The sequence below is a fragment of the Pinus tabuliformis genome, chromosome Q (assembly GCF_031772625.1).
Source record: "Pinus tabuliformis cultivar Carrire ecotype Pingquan chromosome Q, CPIR1, whole genome shotgun sequence".
NCBI classification, from domain to species: Eukaryota; Viridiplantae; Streptophyta; class Pinopsida; order Pinales; family Pinaceae; genus Pinus; species Pinus tabuliformis.
Window position 1 is genome coordinate 662,899,736 of NC_142296.1, and position 25,284 is coordinate 662,925,019.

Consider the following 25,284-nt stretch of genomic DNA (forward strand, 5'->3'; position numbering starts at 1 on the left):
TGGAGTACAACCAGAAATTTGAAAATTTCTAATTGAACCCATTACCGGTTTGGTAGTGTAAATATATTTTAAGTCATTCAAGTGCATGATAAAAACAATACATATAAAAACTATATTGAAGCATAAAAATAATTCCATAACTATAATGGAAAATGTTATTAAATTGTTAACCATAAATAACATATATATAACCGAAGTTTCTTCTATACTGGAAACTGAAATGAATATCTGAGTGACTACCAGACGAAGACCAAAAAGACCAAAATTGCTTCATTAGAGAAGCTCCATATAACATCATTGTTCATAAAAATTATATATAAACCATTCGGTGACGGAAAGACCGCCTGAGAGAGAATAAATATGTAATCCTCCAGCCACATTGAAAACTAGTAGAGTTTTAGAAGTATCAAAAAGTGAAAACATTGTTATATATATATATATATATAAAATTAAATCCACAATTCAGGGGTCGGGTAGGACATAATCTCCAAACATTATTGTGATGAAAATTAATGTTTAATATCCCGACACTTAATAAAAACATATACTTTATGAAAAATAAAACTTGGTCTTATTAAACTATAGTCCTTGTTGTTAGATAATACATTGTAGGAAATGACATATGGTATGATAAATCGTTATCGTTATTCAATATGATGATGATTAGCATTAAAATGATATTTTTTTAGTGCATGTCTGCATGTTACAAGTGGTATCAGAGCCAGGGTTGCAACAATGTGGTCTATTTGGGACACTATGGAATAAAAAAAAGTATTAATGATGCATAAAGAGAAAGTAGTATGAGGAGAGGGTCTCGAATCACTCCACCAAAGAGACCATCTGGAGGAGTTGGACTTGTACCTCATAAAAAAACCAACCCAGAGATGGGGGTACGACTGGGAGGAGAAACTCACAACACAAATGTACTATTATTAGAAATCATGCAAGAGTTATGAGTAGATATGAAAAACTTGAGGGATGATAATGAAAGGTTGAGATTCGAGAAGGAGAGAATCATGAAAAGTTTCTCAGACAAGAAAAATCAAATAAATGCAAACCCTAATTTAGAAGATGGAAATAGAGCTAAGATGCAATGACTAAGATAGGACAACCCAAAAGTCCAGGGAGGCAGGATATACAATGAGGAGGAATCTGAGAATGCCTCAAGAGGTAGGGGAGCTAAGAGAAGGTTGAACCGCAGGGAGAATTCAAGAAAATGAAACCTCCAATGTTGATGAGGAAATGGGGGAAGTTGTTGAGGCCTATATAATCAATAAATAAATAAAAATCCATATCGATGAATATGATGATAACTTGAAGGCCAAATTGACAATCTATCAATTACAAGGTAAAGCGACCTTATGGCAGGAAGAAATTAAAACAGTACAAGGCATTGACGAACAAGAGGTGACTTGGGATAATATTTAGAAGCGCTTAAATGAAAAATATTTAATAGAATAATTTTCCGATGAGAAGGAAAAAGAGTTTCATGACATAAAATTGGGACATGTAATCTCATGTGAATGTATGGTTGTGGATATTGAGAAAATGCTTAAATATGTACCCTATACTCGGGAAGAAAAGGCTAAGGTACACTAATTTATTAGTATCTTACCATTCTTAATGAAGGAAATGCTAGAGTTTGATAACCCAAATATGATGGACAAAGTTATTAGGAAAGGCTAAAATCTGTTATCAATAGACGAAGAAGAAAGGGGAAAGTGGTAAAGCGTGGCCAAATAAAATGGGCCAGAAGAATTTATAGAATAATAATAATGTTAGACCTATAGGAGTCAAGACTGCAGACAAAAAATAGTCAAATGGACCTCTAAAACGGAATCAACAAAACACTAGAGTACAAAATGAAACTAGGTAGGCTCAAGCATCACGTAAACTAGAAACTAGCCAGTCTCAAAAACCACACTTGCAATGTTGGGGCTGTGTGGAGCCCCACTATTATAAAAATTTTCCTCATCACACTAGAATTGAGCCAACTACCAATTTTCAATAAGCATCTATAGTAGGGGAGGTGGCGAGGATCATGGTAAGGATTAATGCTGCCTTAGAAGATCACCAGCCCGAATACCAACCTGCAATGGTAGAATTCAAAGGTATTATGGATAACGATTCTATCTCTATTTTGATAGACCCAGGTGTGAGTCTAGTTATGTCAGTTGAAATATAGCTGAATTGTGTCATTTATAAAGTGTTAAATTTAATAATTTGTAGCTAGTTCATCTACCCAGTGGGGCAAAAAGGAAGGTGACATCTGAGGTAGAATTCTGTCTTAATGAAATAGGAGGGCAACAGATTGAAGTGAATTTAAATATATTTCCTTTAGGATCCTATGATGTGCTCATAGGTATGGATTAGTTAGAATTACATTGGTTCTTAGTGAATTATAAGGACAAGACCATTATTTTCCTCACTAACTAAGGTGTTAGACAAGAGATACAAGGTATTAAGAGGGCTATTAAGTTACGACGTATGACAGTGAACCAATTAAGTAAATGCATTCATAAGGGCTATGAAATTCATGTTGTGTAGGTAGGCTACACCAATTCTAATGGTAAGATAGATACCTTGGAAAAGATATTAGTTATCCAAGACTTTGTGGATGTCTTCCTAGAAGAAATTCTGGAGTTGGCTCTAAAAAGAGAAATTGACTTTACCATAGAACTAAGTCTAGGAGAAACCCTAGTATCCAAAACCCCTTACCGAATGAGTATACCTAAATTAATAGAGCTTAATATCTAGTTGCAAGAGTTGTTTGATAAAAGGTACATTATCCAAAGTGTGTCACCTTGGTGAGCTCCAGTTTTATTCACGAGGAATAGGGACGACACCCTAGAGGTGTGCATCGATTATAGGCAACTGAATAAACTAACTAGCTACTGTATTCTATAAAATTGACCTATGATCAGGATATCACCAAATCGTGATAAAAGAGCAAGACATCTACAAGACAACATTCACAATGCACTATGATCATTATGAATTTGTTGTATTTCCATTCGGGCTTATTAATCCTCCAAAAACCTTCATGAGCCTAATGAATGATATTTTCCACCCTTATCTAGACAAATTTGTGCTAATTTTTACTAATGATATTCTCATATATTCAAAAAACTTGGAAGAACATAATGAACATCTTTGCATAGTACTACAAACTTTAAAAGAAAATTGTCTTTATGCTAAATTCTGTAATAAATGTGATTTTAATAAGGATCAAATTCAATATTTGGGACATGTAATCTCATGTGAATGTATGGTTGTGGATATTGAGAAAATTAAAACCATCATGGAATGGGCTATTCCATAAAATGTAGAAAAAATTCGATCTTTTATGGGATTGGATGGTTATTATCATCATTTTGTAGAAGGGTTTTCAATATGACCTCATTGCAGAAAAAAAGGAAGAGTTTTCAAGTGGAAAATAGAGTGTCAATACAGTTTTGAACAAATGAATCAATTAGTAACAACAACCCTTGTGTTGAAAATTGCAGACACAGAAAATAATTCATTGTTTGCACAGATGCTTGTAAGGAAGGTATTGGGGGGGGGGGGGGTGGGGGGTGCGAGGTTAATGTAGGAGGATAAGGTAATAGCCTACGAATATCATAAGTTAAAGGAACATGAGAAAAAATATTCTGCATATGATTTGGAACAAACCATTGTAGTTTAACTGGTTTCTTTACATAATCTAATTTCAGCACTGCATATCATCTGCAAATGGATGGATAGACTAAAAGAGTGAATCAAGTCTTGGAAGACATGCTAAGAATGTATGTAATGCAACAACCAACCAAGTGGGAGGAATATCTTCATTTTGTGGAATTTTCATATAACAATAGTTATCATGAATCCTTGAAAATGAGTCCTTATGAGGTAATTTATGGTAAGAGGTATAAAACACCTACAAACTGGAGCAAATCAAAAGATAAATTAATCCTAGGCCCTCATATGTTAGTGAATATGGATTAGGTGGTGAAAAAAGTTTGACAGAACTTAAAAGCTGCTAAGGATTGACAAAAAATATATGCAGATAAGAAAAGGACTTATAAAGGATTTTAGGTAGGTGAACATGTTTATGTATGAATTAAAACCAAGAAAAGAAACTTAAGGTGGTGAGGTTGAGCCAAATTGGAACCTTGATACTATGGACCCTTCCAAATTTTGAAAGAGTAGGATCTGTAGCATACCAACTTGAATTACCAATCAATATACGGGTTCACAATGTGTTTCACATTTCTTTGCTAAAGAAATATGTGTATGATTCTAGGCATGTTATTAATTGGCAAGATGTATAGGTAAGATAAGAAATTAAATATGTTATAAAGGTATATGTCTAAATAAGTCATTAAATAAAAACAACTGACAACAAAGTTATGAGTGTGTGATAGGTCGAACTAGACAAAGAGTTCTTGATAGAGCCTCTTTGTATTCTTAATCATATAGAAATAATGTTATGGAGGCGAGATATCACCCAGGTTAAAGTGCAGTGGAGACACTTTAGCTCGGAAGAGGCCACTTGGGAGGATGAAGGCTTTATGAAACAAGCATATCCTATCTTGTTCTAAAGGGAAAAATGAACATTGAGGATGATGTTTTGCATAAGGTCAGAGAGGTATAACACCCCAGTGTTGTAAATATTTTTTATTACTATCAATTATTTTCTTTTAATGCATGAGACTCTCACAATTAAGGCTTGGAGGACATATGAGTAAACTCGAATAATAAAATTTTATTTTATTATTTTAATTAATAAGAAATTGTGACAAGTCTTGAAATTCCTCGGAAAAGACCTTAAATGAATTCTAAAACTTCCCAACGATTATGAAAGTTAACTCTCTCTCTTCCTTCCTTGGAGGTAACAAAGGAAAATGGGTTCTTTGGCTTCAAAAGAAGAGGAAAACACTTGGAGAGAAAAGCCGCTGAACAAGATGTTGTGAATGTCTGGTAGGATGCCGCCTCAAGAGTATTTTCTTGATCTAGACTTGAGCCAGTGAAAAAATATAATATAGATAAGGGTTTGTAAGTTCTAGGTTGGGTTGAACCTTGATGCCTATGGACTGACCCTTAAAGGGTCCCTACTAGATTAACTGTTATGGAAGTTAAGAGCTGAGGGGGAGAGCTAGACGTGATTATTGTTCTCATTGGAAGGGAGGTATGGTATTTTCCTAACTGGGTTTCTAGACAAGTTTAAAATTGACACAGATAAGTATACTTAACTTCTTTTATGATGACATGGATGTTGTAACATGATCTAGAGAATTACTGTGAAAACTATAGAAAGATTGTATAACTATTGTAGAAGTTACTGTGGATGTATTAAAAAGAATAGGAGTTATGAGATACAATGAATATGTAACATTGTAGAGTATTGTGTTAATAAATTCAAAATAAAAATCAACTTGAAACCTTTATTCTTAAATATAAAATAAATTCTGACCACTTCTCGATCAGGGGCTTCTCCCTTATAAGGGTTCCGGTGTACATGCAGTCGAGTTTGCACACTCTGGATTCAAGTGAAGTAAGAAAAGAAGGTTACAATGTGTAATAATCAAGGTGGCCATGAGACTGTGGATAATCTTCAAAAATGGAAAGAGACAACTCCCAAACAAGTATCAATAATTATATTAAAAAAAAGGTAAAATGAACTGATAACAAATAATGATTGGGAAGGAATAGTGTGTTTTGATCCTCGTTAAGTTCCATCTAGACAACCCTAAGGTTTTAGTTTGGAATGGTCCAGGGTTGTACAATGTGTTTTGAATAGGCTACCCCATGGGCATAGAAAGAAGGTGCGATTAAGTTATGGTTCCTATTCCCTATCGGGCACTAGAAAAATGAAATTAAAAGAAAAAATTACAGTAAATTGTGAAACTGGAGTACAACTGGAAATTTCTAATTGAACCGATTACCAGTTTGCTAGTGTAAAAATATTTTAAGCCATTCCAGTGCATGATAAAAATAATACATCTAACAACTATCCTCAAGCACAAAAAGAATTTCAAAATCGTAAGGAAAATATCTATTAAATTGTTAACCATAAATTACATATATATATATAAGTGGAGCTTCTTCTATGTTGGAAACTAAAATGGATCGCTAAGCAATTACATGATCAAGACCAAAAGGACCAAAATTGTTTCATTAGAGAAGTTCCATATAACATAATTGTTCATAAAAACTGTATATAACCATTTGGTTATAGTAAGACTGTCAAGGCAAGAATAATTATGTAATCCTCCAACCACACAAAAAAATAATGTAAATAAAACTTCTTTTTGCCTACAATTCACCCGTGAATTTTAACATTCACCATTCACCCATAAATCGATTGAGGAGAAGTTACTATATTAATAACTACTCCAACCCTAATAACCTAACTGGAAAATCAAATTCTCAGGGTTTCGAATGAAAGCAGAGTAAAAAACTCATCAAACATCCTAGTAGATGACCCATACATTCTAATTCATAAGAAATAAGTTGATTGAAACCATCGTATAACCAGGAGATAAATTCAGAAGAATCTTGAAAGTAGAGAAAAAGCATGAGCACAATTTTTGGATTGACCAAGGCTTCCATAAAATGAATTACAGCATAAAGGGAAATTACAATCCCTACCTACGAAACAAAAGAGGGAATCAATTAGTAGTGTTTAGTTAGCCATAGAGAAAGTAGGCAGTCAATGACTATGGCATTGCGAGTTTTCTCACCTGAAAGGGGTGGTTGAATTCCAGTGTCGAGTGAGACCATCCTGCAAGTGGAACATAAACCCTTATCGTTAGTGCCAAAGAATAGTTAGAAAAAATGTAATAATAACTTAAGACAATTGGGTTCACAACTGTTACCTGAGAACAAGGTTGCTTCTAGTCATGGAGGTAGAGGTCGACAGTGCTCCCTTCACCATAACTGACCCACACAAAAATAACCTACCAAACACAAAGACACTACCTTAAGAAAACCTTATTCCAATGAATAAGCTTGAATGGAACAATAACGTAAGGAAAATGGATACATGTTTGACATAGTAACAAAACCCTAGTATCACTGGAACAATTTGCAGACGATGTTTTGAAGGAGAAGTAACAGAATGTGTGAATGAACCCAGAGATCGAGGTAGGAGTGGCTACCCTGACTACCTCACCTAGTCTACACCATCAGACTAGTCGGTGAGAAATCAATGACAACATATGGGTCCAAATGTCGCAAGGATCGAGAGCTACGAGTGATGTTTTGGTAGGGTTAGAGAAACGTCGAAAAGTGGAATATATATATATATATATATATATCCACAACACAGGGGTCAGATAAGACATAATCCCCAAACATTATTGTGATGAAAAATAAATAATGTTTATTATACCGATAGTTAATAAAATCATATGCTTTATGAAAAATAAAACTTAGTCTTATTAAACTATAGTCATTGTTGCTAGATAATACATCACATTAAATGCCATATGATATGAAAAGTCATTATAGTAATTGAGTTGGATAGTGATTAACATTAAAATGATTTTTTTAGTGTGTGTTTATGCATGTTATACTTGCACAAAATGGTATTGTCAAATAGTTTTTTGTAAGCTACTTAGGCCTTGTATTAACTCGATAGAAAAATTACATCATTAGTGTCTACCATTGTCTGCCACTTGGGAGACCAGATCAGTGGCAGAATAACAAATTTTGACACCAAAATTTTTGACCTGAGTAAACTTGTAATTATTTAATTATTGTAGTTAAAAACCATTTGATGTTATGGGCCATGTGGAGGCTGAATAATTAGTGGAAGAAAAATGTTATTTTATTTTATTTTATTGATACAGAAATGCTTCATGTAGTTAGCCATAAAAATCACATTGGAAACTAATGCTAAGAAAAGTTTCAAATTCTAGAGAGTTGAAAGTAATTATGGGCAAGGTGGTTGCATGCCCAAACACCTTCGGAAATAAACCCTCTCAATTAGAAGAGGGAACCAAGAGGGTAAGAGAGGAACTCGAGGAAACCTTGAAGGAGAGATAGACTACAAAGTTAAAGTTGTAATAGGACATTGTGGGGGAAGGAAGGACGTTGCCAACATAATGAATTCTTAAGTTGGTTGGCTAGTAGAATTTGTAACATACCTCCATGGCTTACCAGGAAATAACCCCTAATTCCCCATGATTTAAAAAAAAATCCTTAGTTATAATTAATATTTCACATCTTTTTCTTCTAGTTGGACAGTCGCATCACATTCAAGATGTAACCTTATACCATAGGCCCATAATTTCTTCTTCATCGAATGATTTGATAAATACAACCATAGTTGGAAGGAAGGAGGAACCATAGCATGCAAGCATCAAGCCCCGCATGGTATCGATATCCTCGACCCTTAGATATAAGATTAGAATTTACTTCCTAGTTGCTCTACATGCCTCTATGCCAATAACTTGTCTCCACACTAATAAATCTTGGTTACTATAATGCATGCATAAACTTTATAAATTAACTCAGATAATCACATGCAACACTTTCATCACATCTACTCTTTAATCAGATTTCTTAAAAGTGTTTTCATCCATTTAATAGGCCATTTTGCCACATAAGGATGCATTAAGAACACATGCATAATAAGAATCCATCATTTCCATCATAAAGATTACTCTTAAGCAATTGACAGAATGTAAATCGATCCTTATTGGGTATACATGCAATAGAAAATCTGATCATCATAGATTATTCTATTACCTACATTATACTATGATAATCTGCAACCATCTACCACTATTTGCCATGTTAACCAGAGGCTTTATATAATAGTAAAAGTTCCTTCACTAACATAAAGAAGATTTCCATTAGATTCATTTGGTATCCTACTCATTCATACGCATAAGAATGGAATCCATTACATGTACAATTAGCATCATACCCACATAATCCAATACTGTTAACATATCCAATATTGAAGCAAATAAAATAATCACAATAAGGGAAAGGGACCTACATACAACCGTTTCATGCAAATGACACCAACTAAATCTCACTTGGAGGGAGGAGCACCACCACCCAGCCATGAATCATCTTTGATTCCCCCCGAGTCGAAGATCTTGCTAAGGATCAATTGTTCCCAATTGATCAATGCACTCGGTATTTAATACCCTCTTTCATGATTTAGTTACCATTAGCAGTGTCCCGCTTTATGAATTTTTCCATTTTCCTAGGTCTTATCCGGAAAATCTCATCTTTATCTCCCATGATGCTTTTCCACATAAAAGCTTTCATTTATCTCCCGCAAAGATTTTATGTCCGATGGATCTTTATCTCCCATCCATCTGATGGATATCCACTCCATCCAAAGTTTATCTAGAATCACCATTTAGAAGCTTATCATGAAAGATTCATCTCTATCCCTTTCCTCATGGGATTTGGCAAGCGTCTCCTCTCTCTTGGTGCTCCACCCTCCAAGTGATTTATTTTATTAATTTATTTAATAATACATTTTCTTTTCATATTACATATCACCTAGCTTTCTTCATCTTAGGTGTAGAATAGTTTAACCCACAAAGGAGGGCATCAAACCTAGATTTCCTCAGCTTAGGTTTGCAACATTTAACACACAAGGGAGGATATAACACCTAGCTTCAACTTAGCTTAGGTTTACAATAATGTAGTACACAAGGGAGGGGTGTTACAAAATTCCAACTGAAGCCTATGTGCTCAATTTTAAAGACCCTAGAATAAATTTGGTTTTCCTAGGTCTTATCCGGAAAATCTCGTCTTTATCTCCCACGACGTTTTTCCACATAAAATCTTTCCTTTATCTCTTGAAAAGCTTTTATGTTTGATGGATCTTTATCTCCCATCTATCTAATGGATATCCACTCCATCCAAGCTTATCAAGAATCACATCTAGAAGCTTATCATGAAAGATTCATCCCTATCCCATTCCTCATGGGATTTGGCAAGCATCTCCTCTCTCTTGGTGCTCCACCCTCCATGTGATTTATTTTATTAATTTATTTAATAATACATTTGCTTTTCATATTAGATATCACCTAGCTTTCCTTAGCTTAGGTGTAGAATAGTTTAACCCACAAAGGAGGGTATCAAACCTAGCTTTCCTCATCTTAGGTTTACAACATTTAACACAAAAGGGAGGATATCACACTTAGCTTCACCTTAGGTTAGGTTTACAATAATGTAGTACAGAAGGGAGGGGTGTTACATACTTCCCCCCTTAAATTTTACACCATCCTCGGTGTGTCACTGCATCATGTCCTCGTTCACAAGTAGCTGGTTTTTAATCAAAAGCTCTCATGGCTCTGCCATAAGATGCAATTTTTCCGATATACGCCACAAAGAGTGCTCCCAACATCTCTCCTTCCATAGCTACATCGGTCTCGAGGAGTTCTCCTAGCATCTCTCCTTCCATAGCTACCTGTCACACATAATTTTTTTCAAACCATTTGTGAGAATTTATCGATGCAAATTTTAACTATGATAAATATCATAATCTATTATTATTAAAGAAACTATTGCTTATCATTTATTTTATCTAAAGAATGCATGTCCTCTGCTTGCATTCTTTCAAGCCTTTGTGTTCTTGTCGAACACCTACTTCTTGTAGTCTCTCTGCATACAATACATCAGTTAGCATATTTTCCACATTAATATGCCTGCAAAGTCATAAAAAATTATTTCACATCACAATATATATATTCATATACATATATTCATCGTAATTGTATGTACGTCAAACTGTGATTAACCATAGTTACTTTACTTTCCTTCTTCTGGGTAATCTCCAGGTTTGTTTACCTAGCCAGACATCCATCCAATGACTACTACATACCCTCCACACAAGGTATGTTATACACACCAATACACATTTCATTTTACAACCTTGTAGCATATGTAGTCATATGGTCCCATATGTACTGTTGTACATAGTCCAGCTGTGGTATAGCCTATAATACCATCCTCATGGTATCACTTGCATGACAAACTTTATCCACATGTTTTCCACCATGTTAGTATCATACCAAAATTCATTTTCATGGTTCATCTATGTAATTAAGGATGTTTTTATGTCATGTGTAAATCAATTTCATATGTCACGTGGTTACAATATCAATCACATTTGATTGGATTCATGCATATTTTCCTCTTAATCATACCTTCTACTTAATGTTCCAAAGCATATTCTTAACTCATAGACGTTGAAGTTCAATATTCGTGAGATCATCAATTCACCTCGTATGTTTTATTATTGCCCTATTTATGCTTCAACAACCTATTGACCATGCATAATTTCGTGTAGTTATATGTTAATTTTTTTACTACTTACAATCATACACTCCTTGTAGTTGTAAGTGTTTATGATCTTACGGTATTTACATGTTGGCTCATTCTTAACATTAAATCACCCTTTACCAAACTTGAGTTATCTATTTATGAATTTTGTTTGAATCATGCAACATTTCCTTATGTTGTCGAGACACCTTATTAATGCAACCTGATAAGAGATCCCATCAAAATTTCTTGGTACAAATTATGATATCAATCTATTTAATTGACCCCGTGGTCCACATGATTTATGTTACTTTCATCAATTACTATGGCTTTGTATTCAATGATACATACAGGTTCTATTATGCATATCCATTAAAAAAAAAACATATGTCCTCGAAACCTGTTAAGGTTAAGTTTCCCTTTAATCATACTTTCTTCCAACCGAAGAACAAGTCACATTGTAAGCAGATGCATTAATCAAAGGATTAATTTGACCACAATTTGTATAATTATATAGTCTTATCCTATAACATGCTCTCACCATCCTTTACCTTGGTATAATAATTTCATAGCAATTATACCATTTATAAGTTGTTTTCATAGCATGATGATCATATTTTAATCTCTGATCAGAATCATAATCTAGTTTTATGAGAATTGTGATTCTTCCATTCATGAAGGCAACATATGTAAGTATGCCACTCAAGTAATGATATCTTCCACCCATATGCATTACAAAATTGAACAACATTACTTTTAAGGCATTTGCTCCATATTGCATGCTATAACATTTTTGGTTATAAGATTTTTCGAGTTAGTAAGATTAATAACCTTCAATTTCTTTGTCCAGCATGACTCCTAACATAGTCATGCATACTTTTCCTATTTACTATTGGCATATATCAGCCCAAGCATGTATGTTATCAATATATAACTTCAATATTATTCAAGCAGTTCAAATCCCCTGCATGTAGGAAAAACCAAATTTCTACATGCTATGCATATTTGTAGGCATTGATAGCAGCATAACATTGATTCTACAAATCACAAACCACCAATCCTTGCTCAACACCAGTATACCCAGTATCTAACGAAACATACAGTCTATCACAACACAATAAGAACTCCACCCTATTTTACCAATATAATTATTAGGTTAATCATGCTCTTTCCTTCTACACAACATACTCCCCTTTAATAGGCATCAGGGTAACCAATATCTTTATGATTGTTGAGCAATGACTTTTACTTTTTTTGAGCATGTAAGAGACTATCAATACCAGAATTCATGAGGAAGTGCTTACATGGAAGATTCATATGCCTCATTACTATGCGACTATACTATACCATTTGATACTACAACATTCTTACAAGTCTATAATACTGCACATACATGTGCTTGCATTGTAAATTCATATAACTCATTAATATGCATGGATATTAAGCATGTTCCTCTCTAACATGTCTATATTAATGACTACTTATGGTAACAACATGTAAACTATCTATGAGAAGGCATGGGTATATGTATCATTACACAAAAATTCAACAATGATAAAACCATGGTTTTCTTTATCTAATCTTATTTTCTAGGGTTAGGTGATTTTATTTAGCCATGCATCTATACCGCAATTGTACCAATCACTACTTAAATCTCTTCTTCATTCACAATACCAATTTTGCTCACATTTCCTTTTATGTATATTCAAATTCTATCATGCATGAATAAGTATTTTTCCTTCACTTTTGTTACCACAATCTCCTTTGGAAAATTACATGAAAAATCAACCCAACAAAATAACAAAATTTTGCAGGTATAAAACTTCCTCAAAAATCATTATACATAAGGATTTAACTCTTCTACGTAATTCCAAATGAGTAGTTATTTTCTTAACCCCATGCAAACTAGTTTTCCCATGTAGAATTTCCAAGTCTTGTCAAAAACGTTTTCACATCTATGTTGCACATTAAACCATTAATGAACTCATTCATCATGCTTTATGCATAATTAATCAAAAAGCAAACATTTTTAGAAAACATGTTTTACATGCTTTACCATACTTTGGTTAATTTCTTTTTTCCTTTTTAGAATTATGTGCAACAATACTTCATAAGTTTCTTTATCTCAAATTGATCTCATGCTACTTTCTTGTGACCAGCATGATCACCTTCCTAACCCATCCACACATCCTCATATAAATTACCATTTGCACCAAACATAGTTTTGAGAAAGGGTGAATCTAAAGAAGTTTAAAATTTCCTTGTTATTTCATTGGAAAAAAAGTTCTAATTAAATTAAAGTCCTATTTTTATTTGACCTAAGTATCATAATGTACAAAAATATAATTTATACATACTACATTAAATTTAATTTGTAATATAATATGCATTTTTAATTTATGTGCATCACAAAAATTTACTTACACCATCTTTGCATCATAAAAAAAATCCCAAACAAAGTGAAAGCATTTAATTTTTACACACTATATTAAATTAAATTTTATTAATTCTAGTAACTTTATTTCACTTTTTGCTTTCTTTCCCGGGTGAATAGATATTTAAGTCTACTAAATATAAAAAAAAATAAAAAAAATAAAAAAAATTGTACATACTACGTTAAATTTAATTTGTAATATAGTATACATTTTTAATTTATATGCAACACATAAATTTACTTACACCATCTTTACAAGATTAAAAAAATCCCACACAAAGCGAAAGCATTTAATTTTTGCATGCTATATTAAATTAAATTTTATTAATTTTACAAACTCCATCTCACTTTTTTCTTTCTTTCCCTAGTGAATAGTTAAATTTAATTCCACTACCTTCATTTCACTTTTCGCTTTCTTTGCCGGTGAATAGTTATATTTAATTTTATTAATTCCACTAATTTCATATCACTTTTTGCTTTCTTTCCCCAGTGAATAGTTATAGTTTGAAAAATTAATTTCTGCATATTGCAAGTTATAGTTTGAAAAATTAATTTCTGCATATTGTCACACCCTGTCAGGCCAGGTTAGCTCAGAAATTAATGAGCGCAAAACAACTGAGTGATATTATTCATTCAACTATTATTATTTATACATATACAAAAAACGGATCAGTTCATCTTCTAGATGACTGTCCGGCTTTACCTCATCCGTTTCGGATTAGGTGTCAACATTCCCCCCCTTAATCTGAAGGGATGTTGGTGAGTCCAAGCATCGTTCTGAATCTTTCAAGCTTTTCTCTTCCAAGCGCTTTGGTGAAGATGTCTGCAATTTGCTCGTTTGTGGAACAATGACGGAGATGAATTGTTTTGGCCTCAACATGATGTCGGATCAGATGATATTTAGTATTGATGTGCTTAGTACGATCATGGAACTTTGGATTCTTGGCCAACTTTATTGCAGATGTGTTATCAATCATGAGTGGAGTAGATTGTATTTGTTTTACTTGCAAATCTTCAAGAATTTTCCTGAGCCACACAATTTCTTTCGTTGCTTCAGCTGCTGCCACGTATTCTGCTTCTGTTGTGGAATCTGCTGGTACTGATTGTTTGCGTGATCTCCAGGAGACAGCTCCTGATCCAAGACTCATAGCATATCCTGAAGTAGATACCCCAGTTTCTTTGTCTCCATCGAAGTCTGAATCAGAGTATCCAATCAAGTTGAAGTCGTCCACCTGTGTATACTTGATTCCAAGGTCTTGAGTTCCCTTCAAGTACCTTAGAACTCTTTTTGTAGCAGACCAATGTCCCTCACAAGGCTTTTGCATAAACCTGGAGAGGATTCCAACAGCAAATGAAATGTCTGGTCTGGTAGTAGTGAGGTAGATGAGACTTCCTACAAGCTGTCTATACTTTGTTGCATCCTCAAATTCTTTTCCTTCAGTAGATGTGAGCTTCAAGTTTTGTTCCATTGGAGTAGAAAGGGGATTGCACTCTGTCATGCCAAATCTGTATAACAAATCTCCAATGTATTTCTTTTGAGAAAGAAATATGGACTTTGGATGTTGGGTTACTTCAATGCCAAGATAGTAATGAACATAGCCCAAATCAGTCATTTCAAAAAAATTTCCTAATTCTTTCTTTATGGATGCAATATAGCTTTCATTGTTCCCTGTCATTAAAAGATCATCTACATATACCACAAGATATACAACTGTTTTGCCAACTTTCTTGACAAATAAAGTTGCATCATCAAGATCAAAATGTTTGAAGTTGAGTTTCAGAAGATGCTCAGTTAGTTTTTCATACCAGGCTCGTGGTGCTTGTTTGAGGCCATACAAGGACTTCACAAGTTTGCATACTTTGTGTTCATGTCCTTTCACAGCAAATCCTTCAGGCTGGGACATAAAAACATTCTCTTTTAGATCTCCATTCAAGAATGCAGTTTTTACATCCATTTGATGGACTTTCCAACCGTTCTGAGCAGCTAGTGCAAAGAGTGTCCGGATGGTGGCCCATTTTGCTGTGGGAGCAAAAGTTTCCTCATAATCGACCCCTTCCTTCTGTGCAAAACCTTTTGCCACAAGCCTAGCTTTGTCCTTGTCAAGTGAGCCATCAGCTTTGTACTTGTTCTTGTAGACCCACTTGCAGCCAATTGGTTTGGTTCCAAATGGAGGATCAACCAGCTTCCAAGTGCCATTCTTTATGAGGGCATCATACTCCTTCTGCATCGCTTCTTTCCATTCATCATGAGAAGCAGCTTCTTTGAAGGAAGTTGGTTCAAAATCTGTAGACAAGTTCAATTCACAATCATAAGTAACATCCATATCAACAGGTGAATTAGAGTTATCTACATCACCTCCATCTTGTCGGTTTGAATTTCTGGTTCCTGTTTTTCCAATTTCATCAGGATGAACACTTTCAAGTGTCTTTGTCAGCCACTTTGGGGGACCTTTCTGAGATGGTCCAAGCTGTTCTATTGATGGAGTTGGGTCTGAATCAAGATTGAGTCTCCCAATTCTATCAATTACATCACTTAAAGCATCATCCATTGTTGGAGTGTCATGTAGGGGAGATTGTTCTTCAGAAGAAGATTCCACATGTTGATCTAGTATAGGAATCCCCCCTTCAAGATGTGGAATCTGATTATCAAACTCTTGAAATGATTTTGGTTTTGTGAATCTATCCAAGCGATCAAGTTGCCGCTCAACAACACTGTCAGATTTGGATGATTCAAGAAAAATGACATCTCTAGATAAAACAAACTTTTTATTTACTTCATCATAAAGGCGGTATGCTTTAGATGTGTTTGAATACCCCAGGAAGATACACTTACGACTTCTAGCACCAAGTTTGTTTCTATGTACCTTTGGTATTAAAGCATAACAGGTGGAACCAAATATCCTGAGATGTTTTACCGAAGGAACATGTCCATACCACAATTCATAAGGAGTCTTGTTTCTTATAGCACTAGATGGACATCTATTCTTTATATATGCAGCACATAGAACAGCATCAGCCCAAAACATTGTCTTTACATTTTTGAAGAAAAGCATGGATCGTACCATATTCAAAATTGTTCTGTTCATTCTTTCAGCTACACCATTCTGTTGAGGATTATAAGGCACAGTTGTTTGATGTTTAATCCCATGTTGGCGAAGATAGTGTTCAAATTCATTTGATGTATATTCTTTTCCATTATCAGTGCGAATAGACCCAATATGAGATTGTGCATCATTTTCAATCCACTTATGAAAATTCTTGAATGTTTGAAAAGCATCAGATTTGTTCTTCAAAAAATAAACCCAACACATTCTGGTGTAATCATCAATAAATGTCATGATATACTTATTTCCATTTGCAGAAGGAACAGGCATTGGACCACATAAATCTGAATGAATAAGTTCAAGCTTCCTATGTGCTCTTGAATGTGAATCATGAAAAGACTGTTTGCTATGCTTTCCTAGAATGCAAGCATCACATTGTTTATGTTTTCTAGGAATTGTAGGCAAACCAGCAACACCATTTTTCTTCAACAAGCGGAGACTATCATAGTTTAGATGTCCAAATCTAGCATGCCATAATAAACTTGATGGAAGTGTACCTTCATCATGATGAGAAATATATGAAAAATGCTGTGCATGAGCAGAGGTTCCTTGCAGTTTAAGAAGTCTTTCTTCTTCTATACCCCTCATGACAAGTGAATGGTTAGATGCCTTTCTTACCTCAAGCTTTCCATCAAACATATGAATGGAGTGACCTTGCTGGCGGATGTGGACCAGGGACAGCAAGTTTCTCTTGAGCTGTGGGAGATATAGAACATGATCCAGAAGAAAGTCTGGAAGACCAGGCAGTTTAAGCCTGACTGTGCCAAGCCCTGATGGCTTGATTTTTGACTGATCTGCAAAGTATACTGCTCCATCAACATTATCAGTGAAATCTTCAAAAAAATCTTTCCTATGAGTCATATGACAGGTTGCTCCTGAATCAAGCAACTAGTCATTTTTCGAAGAAGTAAGTGAAGCATTAAACAGATCTTCATTTACTCCAATGTTACATTGTGCCTCAATATAGTGAGCGGATTCAGGTGCTTTACCTTTGTCTGAGTCATCAGTTTTACCTTTCTGCTGATTTCTTCTCTGCTCAATCTTTTCCCATGGTAGCTTGCATGTAGAAGCATCATGAGATCCTTTTTGTTTGCAGCGAATGCAATGTAAGTCTGCCTTTTCTTCTTGAGGGTGTCTGCCCCCCCTGCCTCTGAAGTATCTTCTTCTTTCTCTTGAAGGCATACTGTAACAAAAAACTTCTGCTGATAGAAAAAAATACTTATGCCACAGCAAGACTTCTGCTGGAAAAAAAAACTTTATGTAATAGCCTTATGCATTTATTTTTCTTCTAACATTCCATAGCATATATATATTACTGCTCACATATATATCACTGTTTAATGATGGCGCTCACCGCTTACAACTGTTCATATATCACTGTTCAATAAAAATGGGGCTCATATACAAATCACTTCTCACATATATCAATGTATATCACTGTTTTAAAAAAGGAGCGCTATATATATATCACTGTTTTGAAAGGGCGCACATATATATCACTGCTTTGAAAGACAACGTAATATACTGAATGCTCAACACTTTCAACTATCCCAGCAGCATGAAAACGACATAGTAGTAGACATGAATGAGATTAAAAAAATACTCTTTCCAAATAGCAGCAGACAAAAATGACCCTCGTTCTACGATAGATAGCCAACAAATATGTTTGACAAAATGCCAACAGAATCCGGAATATTACCAATCTGTAACTGTGCTCGTTTCCCCAGCTCCGGAGGTATCACACCGGGGACAAAGCTGCAAGGCAGACAACGTTAACACTCTCTATCTATCACACAGCGTTTCTCAACCTTTTCACGGGGCGCTACAAAAATAGCAAGGCTTATTCAAAAACGTTAAACGCTGGCTTCAATACATTAAAGGCATAAACGCATCCAGCATTTAAAAATGCCAGGCTTCAATACGCATAAACGCTGGCTTCAATACATTAAAGGCATAAACGCTGGCTTCAATACATTAAAGGCATTAAAGGCGCAGTCACCACAGTTCTATATACCATCACCATTCACCAAAGCTTCAAAACGCACGCTTCTTCAAAACGTTTCAGGCCACGGATATCACAACCCGATCAATGGAGTTTCGACCAGCATACACCAGCAGTGTTCAGTCCTAAGAAAATTCAACACAAAAATTTTGTTTTAACACTTCAATACCAGCATACATATGACCAAAACAACCACGTTGTTGACATAATGCACCAGGGGGAGCTACAGAGGGCCTGTCTGTTTATGAAGCGGCCCAACATGATGTCGAATGGATGCTTACTCAATGTGATTGAATGGCAGTTCAAATGAAAATTAGGGATTCATAAACGCAGGTTTCAATAACATAACATTAAACGCATTCATCAATTCATTAAACGCAGTCTTCGATACCTTTTCTTCCTTGAACGGACCTCAACGCAGCGTATGCAGCGATGTCAGAAGGGATGTCAGAGAGCGTATGCAGCGCTGGTGCGCCAGGGAGCAGAGGCAGCAGAGGAGTTACGCTATTTCTGGAACCTGGAACCTATGCTCTGATACCATGTCAGGCCAGGTTAGCTCAGAAATTAATGAGCGCAAAACAACTGAGTGATATTATTCATTCAACTATTATTATTTATACATATACAAAAAATGGATCAGTTCATCTTCTAGATGACTGTCCGGCTTCACCTCATCCGTTTCGGATTAGGTGTCAACACAGCCGTTATTAGTCCTTGCCTGGGATTATTAGCGATTGTTGACTGAGCATTAGTTTATACTTTTGACCGATTTTTTCAGTGATTTGGCATTTTAATCTAAGTTTAATGCTCCCAATTTCATTCAACAAACTTCTAAGCAAAGTTTTTCGTTCGGAAAACAATTGAGGTCTTATTACAGCCTTCACGTTGCCTGATGCAAAAATATTGACGCAATATGATCTTATCCAAAATAGGCTGTGAAGGCAAAGTTTGCAATATGATCTTATCCTAAGTAGGCTGGTTGAAGCGGCAAGTTATTTTATCCAAACTTTGGTTGCCAACTTCCACAACACAAATTTTGCATGGCAGTAGCCACTTGTCTTCAGTTCTTCTTCAATTCTAAATGCTATATGGCAGCGTGCTCGCCCTTTTGCAGATTTCTCAAATACTATATGGCAGTCGGCCTTCCAAAGACTCTATCACAACCAACCTTTTTGCAGATTTCTCAAACAGGAATTTGCTCATGAATTTGCTCCTGTTGCAGATTTCTCAAACAAGAATTTGCTCTAATTCTTTGATTCTCATGGCACGAACAGGAATTTGCTCATGAATTTTTGCTCATGAATTTTCTCATGTTGCAGATTTCTCAAACAAGAATTTGCTTTAATTCTTTGATTCTCATGGCAGGATGTTGCTCATGAATTTTCTCATGTTGCAGATTTCTCAAACAAGAATTTGCTTTAATTCTTTGATTCTCATGGCAGGATGTTGAAGCCACACTGCAAATATTTTCTCTTTTCTCTAATGCTTTGATTCTGCAAATATTTTCTAACCCTAATGCTTTGATTCTGCAAATATTTTCTAACTCTAATGCTTTGATTCTGCAAATATAAGAGCAATACAGACGTTAATGATGCATGAAGAGTAATACCTGTCTTTCCCTTCCCCTTTTTCATTTTGCTGCAGGAGGCATTAGCATTTTTTCCATTTTGCTACAGGAGGCATTAGCTTGGCTCCTTCAGAAGTCTGGAGAAAGCTGCTTCTTCTGAAGTCTGAACAAAGCTGCAAAGCAGTCTCAAACATATCATTCACAGGTGCGCATACTCTCCTCACTCTTATCCACTGCAACCACAATATTATTCACAATCTTAAATCTATGCCCATTCTATTCATTGTCATCGTTTATCTGAAAACTTTAAAATATTAGTGTTCGCTTCTATCAAAAGGGATCCGACGAGTGTCTCTGTTTGCAAAAGATTATGAGTCTAAATATTTCTGGATTGGGAAGTACCAACGGTGAAAACGAAATGTATATATATCTGTATCTGTTTTTGCATAATCACAACAAAATATATAAATTTGGCATTTTATAATGATATGTATTATAGATTCAGTGCGTTCAATTGATTTTGTTCCCTAATAATTAAATATTAAAATTTATAATTAAATTTTAGTAATTTTCAAAATATCATAAAAATAAGTATCTAGGACTAAGATACCTGGAAAAGTTGAAAATATCTGTAAATTTCTTTTACTTCAAAAAGGATATGAATATAAGGCCTGCGTAGCTGTTACTCCATCTATCTCTATCTCGCATTATTGTTTTTTATATATATCTACACTGACTTTATCAGAATTTGGAATGCTAATAAACTTCTTTGCCATTTTCTTTCTGATCCCCTTTGCATAATGTTATATGTCGCCCCCTTAATCCCACCATTTTCTTAGCGAGGAACTACTACCCTCAAGGAACTACTACCCGCAAGATAGTGGACGAGTCAATCTACACCAGGTAAATATCAGTAAAATTGTATTATTATTAAATGTATCCAAAGCGCTGCCACCATCATACAAAACAGTGCCTAAAAGGGTTTATGGATAGACACCGTACTAATGGTTTTGAATGCCATGTATTTAGAGGAATTTTTTTATTAATGGTTTTGAATGAAAGCATGTATCAGAATTAACAAGGAAAATACAACTCGTCTGCAACCTGAATTTGTTCCTCCAGCTTTCTTTCTTCAGTGGTCAGCACCGACTTGATCTTTGCTTGCAATTCTCAATTCTGGTCTTGAAGGGCTTGGAATGCCTTTTGCAAATGTGCAATCTTTTATGTCGCAGAGATTGGTAGGTCTGTCTCTGCGGGGCCTTTCGGAACGACTAAGTCAAAATCCTCAACTGCAGAAGCTAAAGACTCATAAATTTAAAATTGAGGGTTTCAATCTCCAATAATTTCAAATATCCAGCTAATTTTACTGTTATTTTCATTATCGATATCTGGTTTTGTATAAATTCACTACATAAGGGATTGAGGGAATTAGAAATGAGAACTTGGATACCAGCAGAGGCTTGAAAAATGATCTTTGTCTGCTAAGAAAAACAGCTGAGGCATCTGAAACAGGATCTTTGTCCGCCAAGAAAAACAACAACGTGACTTGATCCTTGTCATTGTTAACCTGGATGCATTCAAAGGCGGTGGAGAAATTTTCAGGAGTTGCATCAATCTAAGTAAAATCCATGGTTTCTTCCCTATCGGCAATATTCCCACCCGAACATTTCGGGAGGTTCCTGTTAGCATGTCGTATTACTTACTCTTATTGACGCGCTAATGTTTTGGTTATCTGGTTTATATGGTTCATAGTAGCTTTATCAAATCTTTTGAAAGGTGGCCGTTCACGGTTTAAGCAGGTGATTTTAATAGTTTTACTAATTTGTTTGAAAGGTGGTTTTCCATGCAACAGGGAACGTGGCTTGCATCCAAGCCCATATGTCATCCAAATGTTTCTTGCTTGGGCATATATTTATTGTTTAAAAGGTGGTTTTTCATGCAGGGAACGTGGCTTGCATCCAAGCCCACATGTCATTCAAATGTTTTGGCCATAAATGCAAGCCCACGTGTCATTCAAATGTTTTCGCCATATATTTATTGTATTATGTTTTATATTTCTACATTGTAACAATGACTATTATACTATATAGTTAATTAGTTTTTCATTGACACTAAACTTTCTGAAATACATGATATAGTTAAAAGTTTCGTTGTTCATTCTGAAATAAAAGTTAATGAATTCGTTGTTCATTCTAAAATACACGAATTTGATATTCATAATGCAGAATTGATTTTTTAATTTTGTAACTTATTCGAAAAGTCTATTGAAAGCTCTTGAAAAAGAAAGGGCAGCATTGATTTCTTTCGCTGTCTCTGTGCATTTTTATCTACAATATGCCAGACTCTTTTATATGATTGTTCATGCGAGATATATCAAACCAAAATTTCTTTTCTTTATCCTTGTGAAATTGTGATGCATCCATGTGAAATTGTGATGCATCCAACGTTGCAGTATGGCAATCTTCATAGTTGGTAAGTTTCACTGAGGGCTTCTCTTTCTTGACCTACTTGTTCTTATGTCAGAGATCCATTTTAACAAGATTTTCAAACGAGAAGAAGTAGTTTAGAGAATTTTGTTTCCCTGGATGATTACTCTCATGAAGTAAGTCCAAATGGAAAGAGTTATGCTCTTAATAGTGAAATTCACTCAATGTTTTTCAACGAGAGATAAGTCTCTCTCTCCCGTGAAGGAGATTTGAAAGGCATTGGTTCAAAAAATACTACTTTCTAGCTTAATATAAACCTGCACTTGGAGAAAGATATTTTATTCCTTGTCAGATGGCAGAGTAGCCTATCTGACTCCAGGTTGTATAATCCATGTCAATATTTATATTGATTTCAAATCAGGTTAGTATATTTCTATTGTATCTGCAACTACAGTTGTAGACACTGCTTTGTTGACTGAGATTTCAAAGAAGGATCATAACCTTTTTTTATGAACTTCATGTCATGGAAAATGAAGCATTTTTTTTAGTGCAAGGGTCTTCCTATAGAAAACTTCGAGTGTATTTTTGAACAAATTGAGAATTTTAAAAATTTGCGATCTGGGCTTTTGGTAGAAGGGTCCCAATTGATTTTGTCGCGAGTGTATTTTAAAAATTGTTTATAGTTTGGAAGAATTTTCCGGTTTTTTCAACGCCCAGTATTTGCAAAAACACCCTACAGAGGTATTCCTAAATGCATTCACCAATGTCAAAGCCTCTATTGTAACAGAGAGCTAAAAGCTTTTATCTCACCAACAAGTAGGGACAGAGTATGTTGAGAAACTGAGGTGGATGATCATATCCTCTCCTCATCTACGCTTCATCGAAAGAACAAAATATTTGAAGCACCAGTAAATCAAAATATTGCAACTACGTATAGTCTCCATCTCTGTCTGCAAGGAAAATGAGAAGCAAATGGCGTTTGTTGTGCGAAGTTGAGCAAAAAATCAATCCTCGAGAACCTGTCAAATCCGAGGGAACCTGCCAAATCCATGAGAATGTGAATTCATTTAAGTCATCACCTTTGAGGATGGTCGCAAATGCAAGATTTCACATGCCATCAGCATAATACAAATTTAGCCCGGAGAGCGCTGCAGTAAAAGGACTCCCTAACAGTCCACCCTTGCATTGCTAGGATTAACATTTCTTCCAGTCCACGTTGTTGTTGGAAACTATGTCAAGAACGTGTTTGAGGATAGGAAAATTTTATTTGCTACTGAAGTATTTACATGCGTTAGTATCTTGCTAAGCTTCAATCTGATGTTCCCCTACTCAGTTGCAAAGTATTGTGGAGCACGCAGTCACAAGAGGAATGGCATTATTAATACATCATCCACTTTCACTTTGTTCATTCTATTGGTTCACACTCAAAGATTTTACATATGGTCATCTTATAAATGGGAAACTGTTTGAATGGCAATCAATGACCTACAACGTATATACTCCAGATCAATGGATTTGTGATGGGTGTAAGCAATCAAAATTTAAACGGAGGGTACCTGTCACAAAGCGGTATGGAAAACCGTCCATCTGAAAATATACATACCAGATTGATTGTGGCACCTTTTCAGAAACCACTGTGGGCACCTATCAAAAAGTGATTATTGGTTTCTGCAAAACCATTACGGGTTTTCATGGATATGACGAAAAACTGGGACCCGCTCGACCTCCATTTCACTTCAAATATGGTCTTTATATATATTGTTATTTTGGGGTCATAAGCCAGACTATATATTTTATAAACATTCGTAAATGAAAAAGAGTTTTATTTTATTTAAAAATATTTAATATTATATATTATTCTATGTAATATTAAATTCATTAATTTTATAATTCTTTATAGCTAGTTTTGGGAGGAGAATAAAGCTCTCAAATAAACATTTTGTAAAGGTTCAGAGGCAAGAGTCTAGAGTGTAAAGACTATGCAATGGACAGATCTCTCCAGAGCTATTTGAATAAAACGAGTTCTTGATTCCTCATTTCTCAGTTTTTATCAATATATTAGTTTTCTTCAGTTGAAATAGGTGTAGAAGCAGCAGGTTCTCTTAAATTTGGTTGTGGATTTATCTATTTGAATTATACTATAGCATACACATAATATCTAATTCTTTTAGTAAAACTTGATTTGCAGTCAAATAGTCTGGCAAGGTCTCCCCAGTCTACCTTATCTGCAGTTGGCAGTTGGTCCAGGGGAACCTCGAAGGGTCCTTCACAGGTCTCATCCCCGCCAACAACTCCTTTGACAGAGAATAACTTGATTTGCAGTCCAATAGTCTAGCAAGGTCTCCGCAGTCTACCTTATCTGCAGTTGGCAGTTGGTCTAGGGGAAGCTCAAAGGGTCCTTCACAAGTCTCATCCCTGCCAACAACTCCTTTGACAGAGAATACTGATGCATGGGATTTGCTCTATGCAGCGGC